General features: G+C 41.1%; 1 protein-coding gene across 1 annotated transcript in view; it reads right to left on the bottom strand.

Annotated features, from left to right (window-relative positions):
- Positions 1 to 7,114, bottom strand: part of LOC102876216 (fibroblast growth factor 1-like) — a 56,671-nt gene extending 49,557 nt beyond the window's left edge. Inside the window, exons 1-2 of the mRNA XM_006891117.1 lie at positions 7,110 to 7,114; positions 3,310 to 3,313 (exon numbers count right to left, since the gene is read on the bottom strand). The gene's annotated coding sequence lies outside the window, so the exon portion shown is untranslated. The remainder of the gene's footprint in view (positions 1 to 3,309; positions 3,314 to 7,109) is intronic.
- Positions 7,115 to 25,112: the final 17,998 nt, after the last annotated feature.

Raw genomic sequence — 25,112 nt, 5'->3', positions numbered from 1 at the left:
TTTACCCTAAGGAAACCATAACCGCTACCCAAGCAGATATATGCACACATGTGATTATTGCAGCTTTGTTCACAATATCAAAGAGCTGGAAACAACCCAAGTGCCCATCAACAAAAGAATGGATAGAGAAGCTCTGGTATATTCATACAATGGAATACTATGCAGCACTGGAAACAAGGAACTCAGGAAATATTATGCTAAGTGGATGACCCTAAAGGACATTATGCTGAGTGAAATGTCTCAGTCATAAAAGGACAAATATTGCATAGGGACACTATTGTAAAATATTGTAAAATAGGACTGACGTTGGAGTTGAGGGAAGACAGAGAAGAAGGGGAGGAATGATGTATACTGCATTGAAACAGATGAGGGAGAGAACTGTTTAAAAGGGATATATGATTGGGTACTATTGTCATGACAGGAGTCCAGAATGAAGGCTGCACAGTGCAGTGGACTTGCGGGGAGGGATTGCATAGCAATGAAAGAGTCTTTCTTTTACTTATCAAGGAGAAAAGTGAATTGGGGAGGGAGGGGGTGGGCAGGGAGAAAAGTTCAATAAGGAATGACTGGAGACCTTAAGTCTCTGTAAACTTTCATTAAAATTAATAAAAAGAAAAAAATGTAAGGATTAAGTGATAAAGCAGATAACGTGTAAACCCCAGCACTGGGAAAGTGTAAGCATTCAATAGATAATTGGCTGAAGATCACCATTTGTGTATCTTGCTGCTGACTTTGCCAGACATCTCTCCTATTGATTTATGACAGGAAATCTTATTTTCAGTATGTAGTAATATTTTAGCAACAAAACTTTCTCTAGGTTTACTTGTGTTATTGGCCAGGACAGCAGAAAACCTGTGAGTTTAATAGTCTTCTCCTCTTATTTTTATGTATAACATTCTCCTGTAGAATCTCCAGGTCATGGGAATGAATGATCCTCTCTCTTCTAGTGGCCCACTGATGGCCTAGTGAGTCAGGAGTTATGCTTCCAGCCCAAAGGTAGGTGTTTCGAATCCACCAGTTGCTCCATGGGAGAAAAACGGTCAATCTCCTCCTGTACTATTTAAAAACCTCTGAAAAACTGTTACAGGGTCAGTTATAAGTCTGTTCTTACTCAACGGCAATGAGTTAGCTTGGGAGTTTCCAGAATCAAATACTCTCTGTGGAAAAGGAAAATGTCAAATATTTACATTCCATGAGTGCCATAAGCAAAATACAAAATTAGCCATCTTGAAAATATTTTATTAAAAAGAAAAACACAAACCAAAAAAAAAAAGGCCTTAACTTTCAAATCCCTAATTCTGGGGGTTAGGGAAGCTCTGAAAACTATTAGTTCTTCATAATTTAGATTGTGGCAAAACCTTACCCGAAATGTTCTGAGACTATTTGACATCTTTGTTTATCCTGCTTTGTGTTAATGTTTACCTAATCTGACATTAACATGTTTGCTTCTAGGGTACTGTTCCAGACCCCACTGGAGCTGTTACATAGGCACCCTCTCACCTTTCTGTTATTGTGTGCTGTTCAGTTGGCATCAACTCATAGCTGACTCTCCAGCAGGTTTTTCAGAGGCTGTAAATCATCTGGGAGGAGATTGACTATCTTCTCCTGTGCAGCAGCCAGTGGATTTGAACTACCTACCTTTCGATTGGAAGCACAACTCCTTACCACTAAGCCACTAGAGCCCCTTCCTACCTTTCAAGAACCCCCAAAATGCTGGATTCTGAAGCATATCTAGCGGGAAAGCTTTTCAGATTAGAGTTTGCCGTCCTGAAGGAGAAACCACACGTCTGACTTTAAAGAGTTTTATAGTTAGCCAGACCCAAGTCATCAGCCAGGTCTAAGAGGGGCATTGGACACTTGAAAGGACATAGATGCTGGCAGGAAGTGGGACTGTTAAACCAAGCCAGCTCAAGCCCAGCTTTAGCTCTCGAAGTCCTTATTGAAGAGTAGGAAATTTAAGTCGACACATGTGCACATCCCCACAGGACTTCCTTCAGCAGCCTTTATTCTTTCCTGGATTCTGGAGTGCGGATTTTCTACAGTCCAGCTGGTCTACCTCCAGAGCTCTTCCAGGCCAGAGAGAATCATTCAACAGGAGGTCAGGAATTTTTGTTAAGTGCTTAGAGCAAACAGCCTCCCCCCTGAGAGGAAAAACAGAGTGCTTGCTGGTGCTGTGGCGCCACTCGGCAGACCCAGACCCCGATCCTGTCGGAACGTCTCATGGTACACCCAGATCCAGAGCGTCCTGAAGCGCCGGGCCACCCGGGAGATCTGCGCATGTCCCTAATGGAAGAACCTCCCTGCAGACAGATAAATTAGAGCTCCAGGGCTTTGAGCCGAACCCAAAGTGATTCTGCAGGGTCTCTGGCAGTCCTCGAATCTTTTCCTTTAACCTTCTCTTACTGTTGTGTCTCCAAAAACCTTCTTAATCTGTTGTGCAAGTTACAATCTCCAGAACTAACCCAGCAAAGACATCCCTTTCACAAAGTCCTCAGACCTTCTTGTTCATAGGGAAGAGGATCTGATTGCTGGATGTTTGGTGTGGCTTCCTCCCCACCCCCCTTCTTCTATGACCTAAAAAATTTAGTTTCTCTAGACTCAGTCTTTTGAAGTTTGTTATCTCTTTTGGAAATGCTGAGGGCCTGCCCTGCCATATGTTTCCCAATAGGCTACTCTGGACAAGTCCATAAATAATGAAAGTGACCTTTACATGAGCATTTTCTATGTACCAGGTACGATCCTAAGCACGTCACATACATTTCAATTTTTCCTCACAGCAGTTCTGGTAGGTGGGCATTGCTTTTAATCCCCTGTTTACAGCCAAGGATCCCAAGGCCCAGAGGGTTTTAATAACTTGTCTGAGGTCACACAACTAAATGCCTGAAGATGTGAAATTTGGGTTTTCTGACTCCAGAGCCCATGATCTTAATTGTGGAAGAAATGTGAGTAAGGAACTAAAATGTTCTTTGGACTTAGGTCATTCTTTGGTTTCTTAGTTCGTTTTGTCCCACAGACCTCTACAAGCAAGTGTGAACCCAGTCCAAGTTCTAAGGGAGATACTTGAGTTCCCTGAACTGGTGTCTCCCCTTCCCTCTTCCCTTTGACACTGATCAGTCCTCTTCCACACTTTACACCAGCCCACCGTCAACACGTCCATGATAATTGTCTTGATATTCCCACAAGGTGACCCAGCATCTTCTGGGTCCTCTTGACCTATGTCTTGGTAGGGTAATTTGCCACAGGTGAAAAAATGGCTCGAGGTGGGAGACACCACTAGAAACTGGGTAAGCTGGCAGGCCTGCTTCAGACTGTGCTGGACATATCATGAAAAATTAATATTCTCACAACCTGATTTGGGTTTGGGGTCCTCCTTCTATCATTAGCTAGTTACATTATCAGCAGTTTATTCAACTCTCTGATTCCCAACTGTCCCTCTATAACATGAAGCTAACAGGCATGCTACCATAAGGAAGAAATAGAGTAATGACAAGAAAGGACCTTGTATACAGTGAATACTTAGGAAATATTGTGCTTTATTGGTGACACTAAAGTAGTCAAATATATTGGTCCAAAAAAACCACAACTTTACTTGCTGAATGTGAGGAGTACTTGAAGCACTTGTTGCAGAAGATTAAGAAATGCAGCCTTCAATATGGATTGCATCTCAATGTCAAGAAAAGAAAGATTATTACCACTGGACTCAAAGGCATCATCGTGTTGGATGGCGAGGAGATTGAAACTGTCAAAAGTTTCATCTTGCTTGGATCCATGATTAACCCCTTGATACCAGCAGTCAGGAAATAAGGAGATGCATTTGTACTGGGAAAATCTGCAGTTCGAGACCTCTAGAAATTATTGAAGGGTAATGATGTCAGTTTGAGGACTAAAGTGCATCTGATTCAGGTTATAGTCTTTCTAATCACTTGCTATGCATCTGAGAGCTGTATAATTACTAAGAATGATAGAAGAAGAATTGACACCTTTGAGTTGTAGAGTTGGAGAAGAGCGCTGAACATCCCATGGACCTCCAGGAAAATGAACAGATGTGTCTTGGAGAGGGTGCAGCTAGAGTGCTCTTTGGAGGCAAAAATAATGAGTCTTCATATCACATATTTTGGTCATATTTCAATAGGGGTTGTTCCTTGAAGAAGGACATGATGCTAGAAAGGGTAGAGAATCGGCGAAGGAGAGGAAGACCCTCACCAGGTAGATTGACACGGTGACTGCTGCAATGGGCTCTTGTGTGTCAGGAAGTGTGAGGATGGCACAATATGGAACAGGGTTCAGATCTTTTATTCGTAGGGTCACTATGAGTCATACTCAAATCAATGGCACCTAACAACAACAATGAGAAAGACTGGTCACCCAGTCTTTTCAATTAAGAGCACTTAATTGCACTCACTTTAAAGCTGTACATAGACCAAGAAGCAGTTATTCCAACAGCAAAGTGGGTATTTCATGGTTTAAAATCAGAAATGGTGTGCATCATTGCTGTATCTTTTGTCGATCCTATTAAATCTGTATGCTGAGCAAACCATTTGAGAAACTGGGCTAAATAAAGAAGAATGCAGGCAGCATCAGGATGGAAGGGAAACTCATCAAACTCCTACATTATGCAGACGACACAACCTTACTTGTAAAAACAATGATGAAGACTTGAAGCATTTACTGAAGAATATAAAAAACTATAGCCTTCAATAGAGGTTACATTTCAACATTAAGGAAGCAAAAATCTTCACAAGTGGACCAAAATGCAACATCATGATAGATGGAAGAAAAATGGAATTTGTCAAGTATTTTTCACTAGAGCCACAATCAACACCCTTGGTAGCAGAAGTCAAAAAAATCAAAAGACAGGGAGCTGTGGTGCCCTAGAGGCAAGAAGCTGCACAATAATCCCAGAGGTATGCTGTTTGAATCCACCAGATGCTCTGCTGGAGAAAGAGGGGCAATCTCCTCCTGTACTAGTCAGATCTGATTTGACGGTACGCACATACAAAATAATAAAATAAAATTTCATTTAAATAAAATTAACAAAATCATAAGACATGTTACATTGGGCAAAATTGCTGTCAAAGACCTCTTTTTTTTTAAATTTAGGTTGTTTGTTTTTCATTTCAATGAACATCTACAGAGATTTTGGGATTCCATTCATTCATTGTTGCACCCTTCTCCCTGCACAAACCCCTCCCCCCTCCCCCCAATTTGCTCCTCTCCTTGAAAAGCAAAAGGAAAACTCCCTCATTGGTACACAATCCCCCTGTCAAAGACCATTTTAAAGTACTCTCAAGCAAGGATGTCACTTTGAAGACTAAGGTACAACATAGTATTTAAAAATCCAATTTTCAATTGCTTCATATTCATGTTGGACAATGAATAAGGAAGACTGAAGAAGAACAGTGCCTTTAAATTGTGGTGTTTGTGAAGAGTACCAAATACCCCCCGCACTGCAGAAAAACAACACACACACACACACACACACACACACACACACCCCAAAATCCAAACAAATCTGTCTTAGAGGAAATACAACTAGGGCACTGATGGTACAGCTTCATCTCACATATTTCAGGCATGTAGTCAGGCAGGGCCAGGTCTTTCAAAAAACATGATGGGGAAGGTAGAGACTCAGTGAAAGTAAGGAAGACCCTCAACAAGTGGGAGCAACACAGTAGCTGCAGCAGTGGGCTTGATTGTGAGGAAAAGGCAAGGGTCCAGTCTGTTCACAGAGTTGCTGAGTTAGTCACCCAGAGGGCACCTAAGAATGAGAACTACTATTGTAAATAAGAGCCTGTGTTTTGGTGGACAGGCTATTTGAATTTGTATAGCCCCTGAAGTTTCACAAAGCCTTTTACATGAAGAAGCAAGCATCTCCAAGTATCTGCAAAGGTGCTGCATTGACAGTTCCATCAAGATCATCCAGACCTCACGAGTGCCAGTGTGGAATCGTGCTCCACAGGGACTTCAGGTGCTGATTTTTCTGCACTAGATTGCCAGGACTTTCATTTGAAGTGTCCCAGGGTGGATTCAAAGTACCAACCTTTTGGCTGCAGTCAATCCATCTTGTTAAGGATGTTCTTCTCCTCTGTTTTACCCACCATTATGTCATTTTCCAAGAACTAGCCCCTCTTGACAACATATCCAAAGTATGAGATGACTATTAGACATTTTATAATTTCATATTTGCTATTTCTTTTATCAAACAGGGCAGAGTATTAACATTCCCCTTTTCTCTCTCCAAGAGAACTGTGACGCAGAGAGGCTAAACTGCTTATCAAAGCAAATCCAGAGCTCAGCCAAGAATAAAATCCAGACTTATAAGCCATCAATTTAATATAACCTCCCCTGCTCCTGGGAGGCTTCATTTCTAAGGGCCCCATCCTCACTGGAAATATTAAACATGAAAAGGACAAAACTCACATTTCTGCCAGACGAATGACAGCCAGGCGTCTCTGGAAGAGCAGTTAGCATTCTCAGCACGCAGTTTCGCGTTTTAAGGTGCTCAGATACGTAAAAGGAATGTAAACCTCATCAAGCCTGTTTCTCGTGTCAGAGTCTATTCTGGCTCTTGAAAGTAGGCCGCTGAGGCCGTGCCCTAAGAGCTGCATTCCTACAGAGGTAGCCAGCACCAAGCAGAAAGCAGGCAGAGCAGGGCCCTGGCCTCCTGAGGGGACCCGCGGGTGATCACAGCCAATCACCTGCCCCAGAGACAAACTCCCAGTTTTTGCAGACTCTGTAGAAGAGGGCACGAAACGTGTTCCCTTTTGCATTATTTCTTTTTAAGGACTTGGATTATTTTTAGAGATTTTTCTTTGTTTTTCCTTTCCTTTTCCAGTTGCCAACTGTTTTTTTATTGGTTTGCTTACAAAGTTCGTATACATTGTGTTTCACACTATTCTTCTTTCATATTGTGTTTCATACAATCATTCTCATACACCATGTTTTATAAAATTAATCATCATTGGACCTTACCAATTATTACCCTGTCTTTTCACTTGGATTCTTCCCTCCCTCTCTGTTCAAACTCTTTTTGATTCCACATGAAAATTCAAAAAGAGACCATTCTCTCATTTGCACTGTCTGCCCTGTTTCGGCACCACTGATGGCACGCGCGGTCCCGGGACCATGTTGTTCATATTCAACACACAGTTCACACATAGTCTGGCTCTTGGCAGGAGCCAGTTGGGTTTCATGGGAAAGAAATGGAGCAAGAGAACATCACCAAGGGCCCTAGACAATGCCTGTGTTTGATAAGAGATGAAAGAGCTTGGAAGTGAATTGGAGTCTTCTATTCAAAACGCTAAACTGGGAGGTAAGTCTGCCTTCGTCCTCTGAGAAGGCACACATCACCATCAGGATGCAAGATTTATCCGCTCACAGGACAAGCAGATAGCAATAGCTATGACAGCATCAACATTTGTCAAAAAATGGCTGCACATGTGGGGTTTTTTTGGTTTGGCAGGTAGCTCAAAGTACAGTTTGCTTTCAGCCCTTCAACTCCTCAGGGTTTCCCCCCTAGTTTGCTTCTCTTCTAACTGACCTTTAAAAGCATTCGTACCCTTCAATGTCCACTGTTCCTCTCTCATATCTTAGAGATCAAAGAGCCACTATGTTGGGTGGAGTTTGAAAAATAGAGTACCAGCCTCTGAAAATAGATTATGCAATAAGAAGCAAGGCAAAATGTCAGAGTGATTTCTCCTTATGCCTCGTGTTGCCATTTTTATGCACGTATTTCTCTCCGCGTACAAAGATCCTACATTCCTTGGCTCATTCTCGGCCTTTTCAGGTTCAAGTGGCTCCCTTGGAATTAGATTAATGTAGGCATTTTGATAGGCCCGTGGGGTGGAGTAGACAGCAAGAACACTGCTCAATATTTTCATGATATATTCTTGACCCCTTAATGGCCTGAGTAACTTTTTGATGTTGTTAATTGCGGTAGAGTCGGCTCTGACTCACACTGATCTTGTTGAACAGAATGAAACCTTGCCCAGTTCTGCACCATCTTAATGAGTCAATGGACTCAAATAGACCACCCTTTCGAGAAAGCTCTTCTTAAAGAAAAAGAAATGAGTGTTGCTTTCCAAAGTATCCTCAATAGATTTCTTGCTCTGAAAAGAGTGTGATTTGGTTTGCAAACATTCTTACTAACACATAACATTTTCAAAATCATTCCTATTCTGCAAAGTAGGAAATCTGCCTCCCTGAGCCTAATCATGTTAGACTCACCCTATCTGGACCTCCTCAAACCCAATTACATTTCTTTAATTTTATAAAGCTTGGTGCAGGTTTTATTTATTTACTTGTTTTTGTTTGTTTCCCCACCCAATGTCATACACACACACACAAACACACACACACATACACACACACACGCGGGGGGGTGGGGAAGAGAGAGAGAGAAACTTCTCCAACACCATAACTAAAAGGCATCAATTCTCCTGTCATCTTTATTCATTGTCTAGCTCTCAGATGCATAGCAAGTGATTGCAAAGACATGAGTCAGGTGTACCCTAGCCTTCAAACTGACATCATGGTTCTTCAATATTTTGGAAAAATACTTGACAACCAACTTTTCCAACATAATACATCTTCTGATTGCTGTTATCAAGGGTGTTAATTGTGGATCTAAGTAAGATTAAATCATTGACAGTTTCAATCTCTTCTCCATTTCTCCTTGGGAAGCAAATATTTTGAAGCCTTCATCTCACATATTTTGAGTTCTCGGCCAGGAGGGACCATCGTTGGAGAAGGACATCATGCTTGGAAGGGGGAGGGACAGAGCAGGAGGGGAAGACCCCGTATGAAATAGATTGACATGGTACTAGGGCAATGGGATTAGGTAGGTCGGAGTCAGTGAGACTGGCTCAGGACAGGGCAGGGTTCAGAGCTATTGTACATAGGGTCACCATGAGTCGCAGGTGACTTGATGGCACATAACAACAACTGCAACATGGTAGAAGGTGATATTCAGGGTTAGTTTTCTTTCCTTCTGCAGATGGTTTAAATATAGTGAAGACTGTTTGCTAGAAAAGAGTGTTTTCATTGGCAATGGAATCACTGCTTCTCCATATAGGAATTCTAAAGAATAGTGAGAAGCCCTGATAGCATAATGGTTGGGCATCCAGCTGCTAACCATGAGGTTAGGGGTTTGAGCCTACCCAGTATCCCTATAAAAGAACTGGTGATTCACTTTTCTAAAGAAACCTTATGAGGAAGCTCTGCTTTGCACATATGGTCACCATGAGTTGGAACTGACATCACCACTCAAGAATAGCATCACTTCGTCTTTGTCTCATTTCTTCCCATCTGTTGTTGTTAAGTGCAGTTGAGTTGTATGAACAAAAGACCCGAACACTTTTATAACTTTCATTGTTTCTCTAAGTTTATGGAGTTTCTGGAGGCAAACTATTTTGGAAGTGGATGCCACTCCTGCTTCCAAGCCTGTTTTAAATGAGGAGCTCCACCAAACACTGTCCACCATGGGTTACTGTTATAGCATTTAACCCATCTAGGCACTATTTCTTTCTCCTATCCTGATGATCGACTTTTGGAAACTCAGCAACTCAAAACCCTATCAGGCTCATTTCCACTGACACACACTGGGTGACTCAAAGCAGAGTCAACTCAGTGACAACTGGTTTTTATAGCTTATGATTCCTAATAAAGTCTCTACCAGACATCTGATAAGGTTAATGTTATACCTACCCAACACGAGGCGTAAATGAGATCATTGCATTTGACAGTCTTTGATCTAGTGCTTGACATATTAATGGCCTGATAAATGTTAGTTGTTAACATTATCATAAAAAGTATTTATTGAGCAACTACTATGTACCTTCTGACTCAGACTCCTTAGAATAAGGAGGGAGAATACTGTCTACACTGTCTTCCAATAAATTATTCTGCTGGCTTCATGTTCATAATGTTTATTATCAGGGCAGACAGTTACGTGGTAATCCTTTCACTTTATAGAAAGCCAGACTCTGAAGCAATGAAAGAACATAATTTTGTTTTCTTTTGAGTGATGATTTATAAGCCATATTCATTTCTCACACAATTAGTCATAGACATTTTGTTCTATAACACTAATTGCCATTGATGAATGTAATTAATGAATTATAATGTCTAATCCACCCCTTATCATATATTTGAATGAACCTAGTTTTAAAGAGAATCTCTGTGATTAATTGTTCCCTATTTCCCAGCTTCCTATACAGCTGGTCACGACATGGCTAATGACCATAGTTTCATTTAAAATTTTGACTTTTTATTCATCATGGATTTTTGGTACTAAATTTGATTTAAAAATATTATATTACAATGTTAATCTTGATTACTGATGGTTCGGGGATTTTTCTGCATACCTACCTTTAAGTTTCATGCTGAACTTAGTCCTCCCTCCACCTCACCCTAATCTCAGCTCTGTCAGCTCAGCTCCCCTGCAGACTCAGCGCAGGACTAGACACCAGGAGAGATCATCACATTGGTGTCCGTAGTTCTAGCTCCACTGCCTACACTCAAGCCAGTTTACCATCAACTTCTGTATTAACTGCCCAGTTGCCTTTGGAGCCAACTCCTGGTATGTTAGAGTAGAACTGTGCTTCGTAGAGTGTCCAAGGTCTGTGACCTTCCAGAAATTCATCACTAGGCCTTTCCTTGAAGATGCCTCTCAGTAGACCCAAACCACCAGACTTTCAGTCAGCAGTCAAATGCATAACAGTATGGGCCACCTAGGAAATGTTCATTGCTTCCTGTAGTCTATAGAGGCAATTTAATACCTTAATATCAAGAAAACAGGAATCCTTACCACTGGACAACAGATGATGGCAACATCACAATGGATACAAGACTGACATTGTTAACATTTTTCTAGCATCTTTTATTGTCTTCTTGGGCAGAGAAGTTAGTAGTGATATTTTGTTCTTGGATAAGAAGAGGCTGTGATTTGTTGGGTCTTTTGTCTTGTGGATGAATCAATTTCTTTAGTCTTTGTTCTCCTTTGCTTCAGACAAAGATAGACAGTTGTTTCTTAAAGAGAAGTCACTCTTGGTTGGAGTCAGCTTGACAGTACCTGACAATAACTCTTGGTTTCTTGTCATAGTGTTTTGAAGTTTTCCTTGTATAAATATTCTATGTCACTGTTTAGATTTACTCAGAGGTATTTTATCCTTTGGAGGTCTTCTCTTGGTTTATAAAATCTACTATAATCTATTCCCACATGACTGCCTTCATAATAATTTTTTCCTTTTCTGGGAATGTCCTTCCCCAGCACTTCCTGCGGCTTGGTCCTCCTCACCCTGGTGATAGCAGCTGATGTGTCATCTCCTCAGAGGTCTTCCCTGACCACTTAGTCAGGTGGCCCTCTGCCCCCATTATTTTCTTTTGTAGCTTCCTATTCTTTTCCTTTACAGCTCTTAACATAACTTGAAATTAATCACATAACCGTCCATGTGTTTACCCATCTATGTTTTTCTCTCTTTCTAGTCTATAAGCTTCTGAAGAGCAGAAGTCATGTTTCTTCACCTCCTCTCCCTGGACCCTAAACCCTGACTGGTCAAGAGGAACTATTCAACTATGTGTTGAATGAATGAATGAGTGAGTGGGTAGTGGAAAGAAATGAATAAAAATAGCCTTCAATTTGCACATTTTTACCTCAGGGCTCAGCCATACACCACAGGCCTTTCATGCTCCATTCTGATCTTTGCTATCTTGACCTTTGCTCTTCTAAAGCAGGTATTTTTCCCCTCTAGATTATTTTTATAGAAAAAAGTGAAGCAAATATAGAGATAATTATTGATTCTCTCTCCTCACGTCTCTGCTCCCTATCACTAACATCCTCCTGAGGGCCTGCTGCAGAATTCCTGGGAACCACAGGAAGTAAGTTTACTAACCACTTGAAATACTCTTATAAAAATAGACTGGACTTGCCCTCTTTCCTGTGGAAGGGATGCTTCCCTTAGGGGAAGTTTTGCAAAGAAATTTTATCTCTACTTAGAAGCCTTTGTCTCCACTCATTATCCCAGCACGATTTTTCTGTCCATACTCATATTCTTGTTCTGAAATTATTCCCCACTGACGGTGATGGGTCATTGATGGGGCAAATTGCTCATGTAATCTTTGTGTACAATTGATTGAGAATGATAATGTGGAAAGTCAAGAATGAAAGCCTGGGAAGTTATCTCCGTCGTAAACAAACCTGTTGAAACAATCTAGTTTCCCAGACTCCGAGTGTGTCCTGATACTTCATTAGATGGTGTTTGGTCCACACCAGAGCTCAGCACCGTGTCCCTCGAGGATCAGAGCAGGTGTGCTGCCTTCATCATTTTAATCATGCTCTCCTACCAATTTCCTTACTTAAAAGTTTCCTTTAAACTACTAACAAGCCATTTTATATTTCATTTCTTTACTTAAAAGAAATAATACATCTCCATTATAAATGGGGGGGGGAATCCCAAGACTAAAATAGCAGATATTAAATAAATGCAAATAAAAGTAAATAGCACCATTGACTCCTATTGAGATGCTGCTTCCTGCCAGCAGGGGCTCTAGGGTCACAAAGCCATTCTTCCAGGAGAGTTGTAAGCACAATTGCAGCAAACCTTCCTCCTAGAGTAGCCAAAATAATAGGAGACCAAGAAAGAGGCTGTCTCGGAATCTTATGCTTCGTGTCATCTAAGACCTCCTGTGCCACCAGGAACATGTGCCACATAGAATAGAAACGAAAGGTCTATTGCTGTACTCATCTGATGCCAGCTCAACAGGCCCAAGACTGAGGCCCAGAGGGTTGGCTGACTCCCTCGGGCTCAACGATCTCAAGGCTGGTCATGTGCCTAGTTAGCTAGCATTGTGTGAGTCAATTCAACCTTGCTGGCCCTGGGTCTTGAACCTGCTGCGCTGGCATCAGTGAGACAGCAATCCTCTAGGCCTTGAGCCTTGGGACCGCCGAGCTGCCATCCAGTATGCCTATGCGTTCTGCATTCTGGAACTAATATTTGTATGCTTGCTTGTCCTTACAGTTTGGCCTTAGGGGTCTTAGGGGTATACCACTCATCTATCAACATCTCGTATCAGGGGAGTGATTTGCATGTTTTGTTCTTAATAGCTTAGATATGCATATGTTTACTTGTTTATTATTTATTGTTAGGGATACAGTGCATATATGTTAGATGTTGCACCAAAGCAGAGCTCCCAGATTAAAACAGAGTAGAAAGAAGGATTGACCAGCCACTTCTGAAATAAAAGGTCTTCAAAAACTTTATGAACACAGTTACACAGTTAGATAATTAAATATAACATGGAGATTGTTGTTGTTAGGTGCCATTGAATTAAGTATGAACCATGGTGATCCTATGAACAACCAATCTGAACACAGTCCTATTCTGTACCATCCTCACAATCTCTGACACATTCAAGCTCATGGCTATAGTCACCATGTCCACCCACATAGTCAAGAGTCTTCCCCTCTTTTGCTGTCCCTCCACCTTCCCAAGTATGATGTCCCTCTCCAAGGAATAACCTCTCCTAGCAACATACCCAAAGTACGAGACAAAGCTTCATTATCTCTGACTCTAAGAAACACTCAGAGTGCACCTTCTCCAAGACCTATCTGTTTGTTCATTTCTCAGTCCATGAGATGTTCAATACGCTTTCCCAAAACCACAGTTCAAAGACATCAGTTCTTCTTATGTTATCTTTAGTCATTTTTTTCTGTTATCCTTAGTCATTGTCCAATTCTCAGATTCTTAGAAAGTGACTGAAAACACCATGGCCTGAATCAGGTACACCTTAGTCCTCAAAATGACATCATTTCTCCTCAATAATGTGAAGAGGTCCCTCCCTCACTATAGATTTTCCCAGTACAATACATCTCCAGATTTCCTGACTGCTGATATCAGGTATATTAATTGTGGCTCCAATCAAGAGGAAGTCATTGATAGTCTCAGTCCTTTCTCTAACCATCCTGGCATTGCCTATCAGTCCAGTGACAAGGATTTTTATTTTCTTGATGTTGAGATGCAATCCATATTGAAGGCTGCAATGTTTACTTCTGTAGCAAGGGCTTCAAGCAGTGGAAATAGAGCCCTCAAATTGGAAGACACTATAAATTGAGGAAGAACAGCTTCAAACAACCACTAATACTTGAAACTTGGAAGACGTGATGTATGAATGTAGAAAAATTGAACATTGTAAAAAATGAAATGGAACAAATAAGGATTGACATACTAGGCACTAGCAAACTGAGGTGGGCTAGCACTGGCCACTTTGAATTAGATAATCATCTGATTTACTATTCTGAGAATGAAAAATTGAGAAAGAATGGTGATGCATTCATAGTTAAAAAGAGCATGTCAGGAAAACCTACAGAGTGGAACAAACACTTGGTAATACCATCTCAGACAAGAGTCTTATAACAAAAGTTTACAGAATACTCCTGGGCCTCCACAAGAAAAAGACTGATAACCCAATTACAAAATGGGAAAAAGACATGGGAAGAATACCACAGGCCAAGAGACACATGAAAAAATGCTCCAAATCACTGCCAATAAGAAAGATATAAATCAAAACTATAATGAGATACCATCTCACTCCAGTAACAGTAGCAAAGTTTAATAGGGCAGCAAGTAATAAATGTTGAAGAGGATGTGGTGAGAAAGGAACTCTTATACATTGTTGATGGGATTGTAAAATGGTACAACCATTCTGGAAGACAGTTTGGCGTTTCCTCAAAAAGCTGAACTTAGAAATTCCATATGACCCAGCTATTCCATTGCTTGGAATATACCCCTAAAATATGAGAACTGAGGCATAAGCACAGATTTGTACACTAATGTTCAAAGCAGCATTATTCACCATCGCAAGAACATTGAAACAGCCCAGATGTCCAACCATTAACAAATGAATTGAGAAACCATGGTACATTCACACAATGGAATACTATGCAGCAGGCAGGAGCAATAGTTTTGTAAATTATTCCCTAACTTGGGAGGGACTGGAGAGCATTATGCTGAGTGAACTAACTCAGTGCCACATGGATAAATATTGTATAAAACCATTATTGTAAAATGAGTATAAGGATCCAAGAAGGGTGGGAGAGGTGGAAGCAGAGGGATGATGATGTGCAGGGGGCAGCGGGTAGAGATTAATCATGGGATTGTACAATTTGATGGGGGGGAGGTTGAGGGAAGTTGAAAAAAAATCGTTCTTGAAAACAATGTATTCAAATTTTGTAAATAAACTAGTAGAAATATTTTTTTAAAAGAGCATTTTAAGATCTATCCTGAGGTACAATGCTGTGAGCGACAAAATCTTATCCATGTGCTTACAAGGAAGACCTGTTAATACCATTATTCAAATATATGCACCAAGAGCCAAATCCATAGAGGAGGAACTTGTGGATTTCTACCAATTTTTTTCAGTCCAAAATGGACCAAACATGCAGTAAAGATTCACTAATAATAATGAGTGACTGGAATACAAAACTTGGAAACAATGAAGAGGGAATTTAGTTGGAAAATATAGACATAGTGACAGAATGAGGCTGGGAAAAAAGATAATTTGAGTTTTATACATTCAATGATTTACTCATTGCAAATACATTTTTAAAGAAACACAAATGGAAACTATCAACTGGGACCTCACCTAGTGGACTTCACAGAAATCATATTTATAACATTTGTGGAAAGAATCATTGGAGATGTTCAACATACCAACAGTCAAAACCAGGCCAAGTGCTGGTTGTGGAACAGATGATCAATTACTCATGTGCAAGGTCAAACTAAAGCTGAAGAAGATCAAAGTGATCCTACAAAAACCAAAATACAATCTTGAGTCTATCCCAGTTGATATAAAAATCATCTCAAGAATAGGTTTGGGACACTGAACACTAATGATCTAAGACCAGATGAGTTGTGAGATAACATCAAGGATATCATCCATAAAGAGAGCAAAAGGATATTACCTAGATGGAGGAGAGGAAAAAAAGACCAAACGGATGTCAGGAGAGACCCTGAAAATTGCCCTAGAGGATCCAAAAGTCTAAGCAAAGGGAAGAAATGCAGAAGTTAAAGAGATGAAAAGGGCAGCTGGGGAGACAAAGTAAAGTACTACAACAGTGTGCAAAGAGCTCGAGTTAGAGAATAAAAAGTAAGAAACTTATTAGGCATTTTTCAAGCTGAGAGAACTGAAAACAAATTCAAGCCTCAAGTCGAAATACTGAGATGCTATGAACAAAATATTGAATGATCTAGGAAGTGTCAAAAGATGGAAGGAATACACAGAGTCACTGTAACAAAAAGAATTAGTTGGCACAGAAATATTTCAGGAAGCAGCACATGATCAAGAGTCAATGGCATGAAAGAAGAAGTTCAAACTGCATTGAAGACATTGTAAAAAGTAAAGCTTGAAGGATCTGTGGAATACTAATGGACATATTTCAACTAACAGACACAGTCCTGGCTCTGCTCATCAGTCTGTGCCAAGAAATTTGGAAGATAAATACCTGGTTAACCAACTGACTGGAAGAGATACATATTTGTCCTCATTCCCAGAAAAGGTGATCCAAAAGAATGTGAAAATTATAGAACAATATCATTAATATCACATGTAAGCAAAACATGGCTGAAGATCATCCAAAACCATTTAGAACAGTACATTAACAATAAACTTCCAGAATTTCAATCAGGGTTTAGAAAAGGCAGGGCACCAGAGATATCATTGCTGATGTCAGATGGATCTTGGCAGAAAGCAGAGAATACCATAAGTTTGTCTATTTGTGTTTTACTGACTATGCAAAGGCATTTGACTGTATGAATCATAACAAACTATGGTTAACAATGAGAAGGATGAGAATTACAGAACATCTAATCATGCTCACTAAGGTGTGCCTGGTCCAGGCCATGGTCTTTGCAATTACTTGCAAATTACTTGCATCAGAGAGCTGGACAATGACTAAGGATGATAGAAAAAGAATCTATGCTTTTGAGTTGCGGTGCTGGTGAAGAGTCTTGAATATACCATGGATTGTCAAGAAAACAAACAAGTCTGTCTTGAAGAGAGGGAAACCACGTTTCTCCTTGGAAGCTAAGATTTTGAAGCTCTGTCTCACATATTTTGGGCACATGGCCAGGAGGGACCAGTCCTTGGAGAAAGACATCATGCTTGGAAGGGTGGAGGGACAGCAAAGAAGAGGAAGACCCCAAATGAGATGGATTGATACAGTAACTGGGACCATGGGTATTGGTGTATTGGACACAGTGAGACTGGCTTAGGATAATGCAGGCCTCAGAGCTCTTGTACCTAGGTCACTATGAGTTACAGGTGACTCAATGGCACATAACAACAACCACAACATACGGAAGCCTATACCTAGACCAAGAAGCTGTTGTCCAAACAAAGCAGAGGAGCATTGCATGCAAGGTTTAAAATCAAGAAAGGTGTGCCTTAGGTCTGTATCCTTTCTCCATACACAGACAATCTGTGCTGAACAAATACTTCAAGTAGCTGGACTCTATGAAGAAAATGTGGCATCAGGATTGGAGGAAGACTCATCAACAGACTGTGCTATGCAGATGACACAGCTTGGTTTGCTGAAATGAGGAGGACTTAAAATGCTTGCTGCGGAAGATCAAAGACTATAGCCTTTAATATGGATTGCATCTCAATATCAAGAAAACAAAAGCCCTCACCACTGGGTCATTAGGCAACATTAGGGTAGATGGAGAAAAGACTGAAATTATCAATGACTTAATCTTATTTGGATTCACAATCAACAACACCCTTGGCACCAGCAATCAGGAAATCAAAAGACATATTGCATTGGAAACGTTTGCTATTAGGGACTTCTCCAAAGTGCTGGGGAGCAACAATTTCAGAAGACTAAGGTGTGCCTGATATAAGCTATGTTTTTTCCAATCACTTGCTATGGGTCTGAGAGCTGGACAATTAAGAAGGATGACAGAAGAAAAATCGATGTCTTTGAGGTGTGGTGTGGGAGAAGAATGCTGAATATTACATGAACTGCCAAGTAAAAAAAAATATGTCTTGGAGAAGGTACTTCTTAGAGGAGCGTTCTGCATGTACGTCTTCCAGGACAGATGTATTTGTTCTCTGGCAGTCCAGGCAGTAAATGATTCATGGCAAATTAGTAAATAAGGAGAAGTAAACTCAAGCTGCTCTTGCAACTGGGTAATCCAATTCTGCTTTTACCAGTTCAACAAATAGGCAGGACATATCAAGCCTCACTGTTGTCAAGTTAATCCTGAGTAATAGCAGCGACCTTTCATCAGCTTTCCAAAGTTGTAAATCTTTTGGGGAGGAAACTTCCCATCTTTTCCCCATGGAACAGCTAGTAGACTTGAACCGCCTATCTTTTTGGTTAGTAGCCAAACACTTAACACACTATACCACCAGAGCTCCTTTTCAAACCAGTTCATTCTGGTCCTAACCTCTGCTGAGGATTTGCATCTCCACTCCAGATCTACTGAATCTGAATCTGCATTTTAACAAGTTCCCTAGGTACGTGTAAGAATCACTTAGGGATAGAAAAGAGCTGAATTTCTTATTGAAATGTAGATTCAAATATGTAGATTAAAATATTAAAACATGTCCATAAAAATCACCTGGGCTTTTTGAAAACTGTTCTAAGGATCTTGTAAAAAAAGGAGAAATTAATATGAAGGTTTCAGACCTGCTGACTTTGGTTTCAAAGTCCCCTTGTAAAGTGGGACGCTTGTGCTCTTTGCCTGAACTAGCTCTGAGGACACATAGCCACACTGGGGACTTCACTGTGCCTTTCTGTAGAAGGAACCTACCTACGGGACATTTTCCCAGCAGTGTTGTGGGCTGCTGACCCTTGCCAGAGGCCAGTCTAAGTCCATTCTAATGAAGAGGTCAACACCCAAGGCAGCCATAGAGTTATCTTTTGCTTTTTGTGTTGATTTATGGTTTAGGAGACCCTGTGGTACCTTAGCGTCTAAAGAGTTGTGTTGCCAACACAAAGGTGCACAGAATCCACAAAGCTGCTCTGAGAGAGAAAAAGAAACCATCTCTTCCTGTATAATTTACAGCCTCTGAAAATCCACTAGAGAGTCAGTTACAAATAGATTCCAACTTCACAAGGTGATGAGAGAGTAAGTAAGTGGTGAATCACAGAACAGAATTGCTTCATAAACTCTTCTCAGATATGACATCTAAGGTAGCAGCAGATCGTCATGCATTTCTCTCATGGTTCTGTTTGGTGTGAGCAAAAATGGTTTGTGTTACCCAAGAACCTTTGCCTGGCAAAGGTTCACCTATCCCTTTGCTGACCTGCTCTAATTTTTCCACTCTGACAAAGCACTCATGATGCCTGTTCAAAGCTCACTTCCTCCCTGAGTCTCCAGACATCCCTGTGTCATCCAGCAATTCTCTGACCCCTACTAAAATCCCCTTAGTCTTATTTTTATACGTGTCTGTTTTGTCCACTATATATTTATAAGCTTCTTGAAGTAGGACTATATCTCTCAATTCTTTTTAAGAGACTTTTATATGTCTGGCATAAATTCTGAAGTCAGTCAGTAAATACTTGCTAAAGTAAGAATCCAAACTATCTCTCAGATTGAGGTGAGTCTTGACATAGCCAAGTTAAATCTGGCAAGCCATGGAAAACTCTTGCTCATGTAGCATTCCAAATGGTGTCCTTATTTTAAAATAAGAAGACTGGTGTCCTTATTTTAAATTAAGAAGACAGCAGCATACTGGATGTGACTTCTGGCTATGAGTCAGATTACCAAGTGTTAATCCTACCCCACCACTTAGTAAGTATGTGACTCTATGCATGTTGCTTAAACTCTCCAGGCCTGTTACCTGTCTGGGAACTGGTAAAAATAGCATCCACATCATAGAGTTGTTGTAAAGATCAAATTAGCTCATTACATGTAAAGGGAATAAGCTAGTACTTAGCCTGCCATAAGCATCCCATCAATAATATTATAAATGTCTCATATTTTGGGAATCCACAGTTATCTGGGGGAAAGAATAAAGCTTCCCTCTGGGCTATGGGCTATAGCTCTTTTAGCTCCTATTCTCTTCTGTGTGATGAAGAGATTGGACTTTGAAGATCTGATCACCCAAACCCATGCTGAGTTGGTCCAGGCTCACGGGAACTCCCCATTGGGTTTCTGGGTTATAAATCTTTATGGCGGGAGACTGCTTATCTTTCTTTTACCGAATGGCTGATGGATTCGAACTGCTGGCTGAAAATTCAAACTGCTCACCTTTCCATTAGCAGCCCTCCGCGTTGCTAACTACACCACCAGCGTTCCTTCACAGATTGCTTGGCTCTCTCTATAATTGCATTGATGCCACTCTTCTGAGAAGGAAAAGAAATAGTTATTTTGCTTGTGGGCTTTACCTCCTAGAACTCCTGAGATGCAGCTGACAGAGAGTTGGCTTCAATGAACCAAAACCTTACTCCAGGATAAGACTCAGCACACACCCAGGTTTATTGTCCTTGTTTCATAGAGGAAGGTAATTTGCACTCAGCCTTTATTTCTTATGTCTTTTTCCACATAATTGTAAGCATGTGGAAGGTAAGGACTGAGTATCTTGAGGGCGGCTTATACTGTATCAGTTAGCACTGAGACTCCTGAGGCAGGGAGCCCCGGGTTCTAAGGTGACTCTGTTATTGTTGTGGTTGTGGTTGTTGTCGAGTGCCGTCACCTCATAGTGACCCTATGAACAAAAGACCTGAAGTCTTTCTAGAACTATCATCATTTCTCAGAGTTCATAGAGTTTCCAGAGGCAAGTCGTTTAGGAAGTGGATACCACTCCTGCTTCCAAGCTGACTCTACTCCTCTTAACTACTAGAAGAATTTGAGAAAGTTGCTTCCCTTCCCTCTGGCTTGTTTTCACCTTCGTTTAGAATGGGAAGAATAATATCACCTGTATAGAGTGTTTTCTGAGGCTGTAAATAGGAGGAGAAAGTCCATCTTTCTCCAAAAGAGCTGCTGGTTGATTTGAACTGCCAGAGAGGTGCAGCCTTTAAGTTAACAGCACAACTATCTGTGGATTACACCGCCAGAGCTCCCTTGGAAAGTGGTGCGAAGCGGTCGTTGAGTGTCATGGGGTTAGAATCCCCTCATAGTTCACCCTCCAAAGGGTTTTCAGAGGGTATAAATGTCAAGGGAGAATATAACTTATCTTTCTGCCTCAGAAGCAGTTGATGGATTTGAACCATCTGCCTTTGAGTTGGTAGTGCAACTCCTTACCCCTAGGCCACCAGAACTATAAGGAGGACTAAATGAGATAAGGCAGGTAAAGCACCTAATGCGCTACCTAGCACCTAATTCCAAATAACCAAACCAAGCAGTTGGCTTTGAGTCCGGTCCAGCTCATGGAAGTCCTGAGCACAGCTGGACTACAGGACCGTGACCTTTCTTTCATGAGGAGATCACCAGGCCTATCTTCCAACGCACTTCTGGGTGGATTTGAACTGCAAACTTTTCAGCTAATGCTTGAGTATTTATCTGTGCCACCCAGGAATAATACATATTAAGATCTTGGGAAAATGTGAGTCACCATCATCACCATCACCATCACTGTCTTCATCAGTTCCACTGCTATCATCAGCATCTTTCCATTGTATGGAGCTCAGGTCCTCACCTATGGGGTCAGCTCAGTTACCATCAGTCTAAGTGAATAACTTGGATAGAATATGCTCCTTCGCTGCCACGAGCAAATGGAAGCAACAAGCTATCTTTCTAGCATCTTGCTACATACAGTAAGGGAGCTCTGGTGGCCTAGTGGCAAGAAACTGCACTGCAATCCCAAAGACACATGGTTTGTGACCACCAGCTGCTCTGTGGGAGAAGGATGGTCAGTCTCCTCCTTTGTGCCTTTCTGCCTCCAAAAACCCACCAGAGGGTCAGCTATGCATTGGGTCCAACTCTACAGCACACAGTAACAACAACTGCAGTTTGCAGGGCTTTACTTTGAACAAGGTTTTTAGTCCCTAGTTTTGGAGTTTGTAGGGACAAACATGCATTTCTCATCTGAAATGTAATGGACCCTACGCTTTCTTCTGTAAATGTAGTTCAAACCACCCAGACTCCTGTGAGACGCCCTCCCAGCCCTGCTGCTGCAGAGATAGATTCACTGGATCTGGGTGGCCCAGCTCCTGCAGGTTCAGGAACCTGAATACCAATGTTTGAGAAACACAAGTCTGCTGAGAGCACCCTTTTTCTGCATCAAGATAGAAGAAAGGAATTCAGCCCCAGAGGGGAGGAGTGAGTTTGATTATTTTTCTCTTTTTAGCAGAGTCACTGAAATATCTCCAAACCAACTCTCCCTGTTTTCTTTAAAAGCAGTGGCCCAGGGGACACTGCCCATTTTGATATGTTTATTTTTTCTTTCTTTCCATTACTCATATTTCCTTTACTGAATTATTGTTTGTTCCTGCAGAAACTTAAAACAGAAGGTGCAGCAAAGTGAGTGAAGGTTTGGGCGCTCTTACTGTGCTCAGCTTTGGGAAGCTGAGGCAAGAGGGACCCTTCTGGAAAGGAAGAGACAGAAGCCCCAGCAGAAATGGCCTCACACACACCAGTGCGTCCTGACTTGGTGGAGTTTAGTCCAAAGCTCCAGTTTGTTGATAATGGTGATGCCAATGGAAAGTTCCAGATTTCTCTGTACTCAGAAACTAGTCTGAAGAATATACTGGGGCATGGAGTTGCCATGAATTGGAATTGACTCAATGGCAATGTATTTAGACATTTAAAATTTGTGTTTCTTTTTAAACAAGTCCTAGATGTCCTTGGTGAATACAAACTATGTTCAGCTACTCATCTATAAGTTTTTGGTTCATACCCACCCAGTGATGACACAGAAAATATAGCAATCTCCTTCCCTAGAGATTATAGCTGACAAAACCCCAAGGAGCAGTTCTGTGATGTAATCTAGGGGGTTGCCTTGAGTCAGAATCAATCTGATGACAACAGGTTTGATTCTTTGCTTAAGAAGTCCCTAGGTCAAAGATTAGTCAAGAAATCAAATGGCATTGCATTCAGTAAGTGTGTGGCCAAGAAATTCTTTAAGATGTTAAGGAGCAAGAATGCCACTTTAAAGACTACGGTGCCTCTAACCCAAGCCGTGGTATTTTCAATCACCTTATTTGCAAGTAAAAGTTGCACAGTGAAAAAGGAAAACTAAACTGTGGCGATGAAGGAGGCAGTGAAGGCTGTTGTGAAGGACTTGGCAAAAAAAATAAAGCCCCAGAAATTGTTGGAATACTAGTTGTCATACTTCAACAAACAGATGCTGCCCTGGATGTGCTCACCAGGTTGTACCAAGAAATCTGGAGGACAACTGCCCGGCCAATTGACTGGAAGAGAATCATATTTATATCCATTCCAAATAAAGGTGACCCAAAAGAGTATGAAAAGTATCGAACTAATCGAACTAATTAGTATCACTAATATCACACATAAGCAAAATCCTGCTAAAGATTATTTTTAAAAGGGCTGGAACAGTATATTGACAGAGAATTACCAGAAACACAAGCTGGATTTAGAAGACATGCTCACCAATGTCAGATCGATCTTGGCAGAAAGCAGAGAGTACCAGAAGAATGTTTATCTGTATTTCATTGTCTATACAAAGGCATTTGACCGTGTGGATCACAACAAATTGTGGCTAACCTTGAGGAGAATGGGAATCCCAGAACACTTGATTGTGCTCATGTGAGACCTGTACTCAGACCAGGAAGCAGTCCTCAGAACAGAGCAGGGAAACACTGCATGGTTCAAAATCAGGAAAAAAGTACATCAGGGATGTGTCCTATCTCCATACCTTTTCAATCTATATGCAGAACTGATCATCTGAGAGGCTGAGCTTTATGAGGTGGAAAATGGCATCAGGATTAAAGGAAGACTCCTGAACAACCTATGTTATGCAGATGACTCAACCTTGCTTGCTGAAACTGAGGAGGATCTGAAGTGCTTGCTGCAGAAGGTCGAGGACTCTAGTCTTCAATATGGATTAAAGCTCAACATTAAGAACACAAAGATTCTCACCACTAAGCCATTTGTCAGCACCATGATGGATGGAGAAGAGATTGAAGTTGTTAGCAGTTACAGCTTTCTCAGCTCCACAGTCAACAATCTTGGCACCAGAAGTCAGGAAATCAAAAGACAAATTGCACTGGGACAATCTGCTGTCAGGGACCTCTTCACAGTACTGAAAAGCAATGATATCAGTCTAGAAACTAAGGTGTGAATGATCCAGGTCATGGTCTTCAGTTACTTGCTATGCATCAGAGAGCTGGACAAAAACTATGCATGACAGAAAAACTTATGCCTTTGAGTTGTGGTGCTGGAGAAGAATCTTGAACATACCATGGACCACCAAGAAAACAAATAGGTCTGTCTTGGAGAGGGTGAACCCAAGTTTCTCCTTGGAGGCTAGAATCTTGAACCTCCATCTCACATACTTTTGGCACATAGCCAGAAGGGACTGGTCCTTGGAGAAGGACATCATACTCATAAAAGTGGAGGAATAGTTCAGGAAAGGAAGACCCTGGATTGATACAGTGACTGGGGCAATGGGGTAGGTGTGTCAGAGTCAGTGAGACTGGCTCAGGACAGGGCAGGCTTCAGAGCTGCTGTCCATAGGGTCGCTGTAAGTCACAGGTGACTCAATGGTACAAAACAATAATGAAGAAGAATTGATACCTTTGAACTGTGACTTTGGAGAAGAAAGCTTGAAATTCCACAGACTGCAAGAACAAATAAATCTGACTTGGAAGAAATGCAGCCAGAATATTCCTTAAAGGCGAGGATAGTGAAACTTTTTGTGTATTTTGGACATGTTATTAAAAGAAATACAATCATTATTGGTAAAGTAGAGAGTGAGAAAGAGTAAGATCTTCAACGAGATGGACTGACATAATGGTCTTAACAATGGGCTCAAATAGCAACAATTATGAAGATTGTGCCCAATCTGGCCGTGGTTTATTATGTTGCACCCAGGATTGTCATGAATCAGATCAGATTTAATGGCACCTAACAACAAAGCGAACTTTCTTGAGTGATTGAGTGACTTCCCATTGTCTTTCTAAGGATATTATAGACAGCCTTTTCTTG

Source organism: Elephantulus edwardii, unplaced genomic scaffold (assembly GCF_000299155.1).
Source record: "Elephantulus edwardii isolate Elephantulus edwardi_28Jun2011 unplaced genomic scaffold, EleEdw1.0 scaffold00095, whole genome shotgun sequence".
Lineage (NCBI taxonomy): Eukaryota > Metazoa > Chordata > Mammalia > Macroscelidea > Macroscelididae > Elephantulus > Elephantulus edwardii.
This window is presented reverse-complemented; position numbering and strand designations above follow the sequence as displayed.